Source organism: Pygoscelis adeliae, unplaced genomic scaffold, assembly GCF_000699105.1.
Source record: "Pygoscelis adeliae isolate BGI_AS28 unplaced genomic scaffold, ASM69910v1 Scaffold112, whole genome shotgun sequence".
NCBI lineage: Eukaryota > Metazoa > Chordata > Aves > Sphenisciformes > Spheniscidae > Pygoscelis > Pygoscelis adeliae.
Window position 1 is genome coordinate 76,915 of NW_008824232.1, and position 3,799 is coordinate 80,713.

Here is a 3,799-nt window from a genome sequence, read left to right on the forward strand (position 1 = left end):
AAATCCTCCCCTGTTACTATTTAGTTTACAACCCTCAGCAGCCAGCAGTCCCCAGGCACAGGAAGACAAGGCACAAACCTGGGGGGAGACCCCGGAGCCCTGGGGAGGTTTATCAACTCTTTTCAAAGAGTTGAAAAAATACCCCACATCACAAGGAAAGGAGAATCAGAGAGAAGGAAGGCTGCACCAGAGCGTCAGCATTTGGGGCAGAAATTAATTAAAGGATAAGCTAATGGAAAGGGCTCCAAAAAAGCGGATAAGAAGGTTCAGAAGTATCAGGTGAGGATGTGCGCACACATTTTGGATGAACCCTATTAGCTACTTGACTTTAGTACTTGTGAAAATCAAAGTATGCGAATAACCTGCCTTCCCATCCTTGAAAATTTGTCAAACACTTGCTGAGTTTTATATTCCTTTTTAATGAAGCATTTTATAGAACTTAAGCCAGAGACCCACAGAAATACCCAGAACTTCTGATAATATCTTAGTATAAATTAAACCCATACTTTTCCTGGAAATTAGTGTGTGGAGTGGGACAGAATGAGGTCTGGTAGTGTAAAATTTTCATGAGAGTTGATGAAATACTGTGCAAACTTCTGTAGAGCCCAAGCAATAAATTCAAATCCCAAGGTGAAACACTGCCTACCATACCCATCCTGGCTCCTTTTGTGGCTGAAAACTTCAATTAAATCAAACCAAAGCTGGCTGTATTATGTGCACGATGGAAAAAAAGCCATTGGGCTGAAAACGAGCAGGAGCAAAGTCAGAGAAAGGCCCATCCCGCTTTACCACACAGGTCACCCTCTGCTACCCAAAGTGAATTTTTAGTTATTTTAGTTGTTGAAAGACTCCAAAATGCCTGTTCAGAAATCATTTGGTTTACTGACTCCCCTCTCTTCAAACAGGATTTTTTTTCTCAGCTACGTGGGCAGTCAGGATCCACAGCTCCTTAGCTGTTTTACATTTTGTTCTCCACGCATTTTGTTGCCATTTTAGTATCTCCCGGTGGAAGATACATCTTGCTGTCCAAAGCAAGCCCTTACAGGGCTAAGCTGCATAGCCTGGATATTGCCAATATGTTGAGAGAAAGCCCAGGTGAGAAGTGCTTTAATATTTATTACAGTGAAGTGCCGTTCTGAATAACACAGTATCAATCAGCATCTGCTGTGTCCTTCGTTAAGCAAGAACCCATAAATTAGCCAAATGTCTGAGTTCATTTCCTTTACTTGCTTTAGACTGCAACTTCTTTCAAGTGTCATCTTAAATGTATACATCTGTCAGGATGAAACCAGTGCCTATTTTTCACAGACCGTGTGCCTAAGAAGGCTAAACTATTTTTTGGCCTTTTTAACAAGTGCGTGACACTCTCTTACCCCAAAGGTGACAGTATTAAACACATACCATGAGGAAAAAAAAACCCAGAAAATGTAGACAGTTTAAGGAAAACATGCTACTGCCGTATTGCTTATATTGGTAGACAAGATATTGGTGGAGTCTGAGCCATCCTCTCCTCCACTCCAAACCTCACCTAAGCACCACGGTTCTTCACACCCTGGATCAGCGCTGACATTTGCTTTTTGGAGAAAAAAAAAATCATGACGGCAACAGTCAGGGTGTTCTAATACCATATAATTTGGTCGCCATCTGGCTCCTGCTCATCACAGCCATCATCTTGTACCTTGGGGTACAGCAACCCTGAGCAGCTTCAAATCCCGCTGGCTGAAAACAGTAAAAGCAAAAACTGTGTTCACCATCCTATTAAAAACCTGCTGCTGGTACGAATACTCGTCATGCTCTTAGCCATCGGGATGGCTAAATTACTCCCCTGGTTAAAATAAGTGATTTAACAAAAAATAGCAGGGATGGTCTCCCATTTAGTTTCCCTGCACTGGGATTCTTGAACACTGGGAACAAATCAGCGGGCTGTAACGTGTTCCCCTGATACAGGGCCAGGAATTGCTTCGCTATTTCAGCCCAGTGCCAAGACTAGAGATATTAAAGTTAAAACCAAGTTTAGGATTTCCAGTTGGAACAAAGAGCTGGTGATTATAACAGCCCAGATCGATGCAATTTCACAGTAATATCTGGAACATGTAGTATTTTGGGGGAAAAAAACCCCTCACATATTCAATGAAATGAAAATATTTCCAAATAGTGGTGGTTTGGGTTTTTCACATCCTCCTCTACTCCCTCACGTTTTAAAAATAGCATGGCACCTCAACTAGGATCAGAAGCAAACTCCAAAAAACTGAAACACTGCTGCTATTCTCATGCAACCTTCACAAAAAAGAGAAAAAAAAAAAGAACAAAAAGAAGGAAGAAAATATGTACCGCTACATGGTTTTTAAAAGTGTGTCTGGAAAACAATTTGATTCTGTTCCTACAATAAAGTTTAATGTTTTGGATGCAATCACTGCAAATTACGAAGCCTTGGCAAGCTACTCTGTTCAAACATATGGAAATTTTGTCTGTCAAACTTTGCTTTCTTCACTTACTGCCTGCTAATACATTTTTATAACTGCCTTACCAGCCAATATCATTTCATTACAGACTGCGATCCAAAGTGACACAAAACCACTTTTTTCTTCCAGCCGGGGGCTCGTGTATTTGGTAGAAATCCCAACCACACTGTAACAGGTCGTGCTTGCCGTGCCGAGCGAAAACCCAACCTGCCACCCTCCAGCTCCTGATTTCCTTACCTGAAAGGAAGGATGGTGGGCACTTGCTCAAAAACACCCCAGAGAAAAGAAAGGTTCAATGTACCGCCAACAAACCCCCTTCTCTCTATGAACAGGGGAGAACAAACTAGTCTCATGGCACAGCAACAACCAGAAAAACCCCCCAAATGAGCTTTCTCGGCCATTGATTCATCTGCGCAATGACAAATGATGGGGACGAAGCATTAACCTGGTGATCTGCTGCAGATGCAGGGCTGTCACGGTAATCGCTTGAGGATGCAGCCAAAGACTGTGCTCAGATTAAAAGGGGGATGGAAGTTGTAAGGTGGGCTGAAACCCCAAGGACGTGGGGTGAATCTAGCTGGAGTTGCCTGGAAATAAAAAAAATACTAAAATGTCAGCCCTGGCTCCTCTTCTCATTGCTAATGTCTTTTTTATGGAATTTGCCAGGAAGAACCACAAAAATTCCCCTCTCAAAAGGCCTTTCAGAAGTCAAAGCGCTGCCTGAATACTGGCATTGTGAGCGTCCGTAAGAGGGACGCGTCGGGATGGTGGTTCCATACACTGCGCTTGGCTCCTTCCCTACTGGTACGCTGCAAACTGCGAAGCAGGGGCTGCAGTGCTTTGCTTTTGTTTGAAAAAGATAGCAGCCCATCAAAATTTGTCATTTTTTTAGAAACTATCAAAGTATTAGCTGTGCAGTGCTCAGAGACTGACAGAGGGCTGCTAGGGGAGCAATCAGGGAGAGGAATTTGGAGATCTTTTGCAGGAATATCCCTATGTGATATAGGGGTGGATGTATAGGGCAATGCTCCTGAGCCGGGGGGTGCAGGTTCAGACCTGGGCTGTCCGTAGGCACATGCAGCCCGCGCCATCGCTGTGGACCTGGCTGCCGGGCTCCAGGAGGGCAGCGCTCTCAGCAAGCCGGACATGTGTGGAGGAGACAGCCATCACCCCGCCTCGGGGCGCAGAGCAGCATGCTGTTTTCAATGTACAATTTGCCGATTTGTACTCGTGCTCCTGAAAAATGAGGCCGCTCAGACTTCGGGCCAATTCAACAATACAATTTCTCTACAATCCATCTGAAACAAGAGTTCAAAGCTCCAACACGTTAAAGCGCA

At 44.0% G+C, this 3,799-nt stretch overlaps 1 protein-coding gene across 1 annotated transcript in view; it reads right to left on the bottom strand.

Moving 5' to 3' along the window:
* The window catches only part of TANC2 (tetratricopeptide repeat, ankyrin repeat and coiled-coil containing 2), a 206,759-nt gene that overhangs the window by 67,957 nt on the left and 135,003 nt on the right, over positions 1 to 3,799 (bottom strand).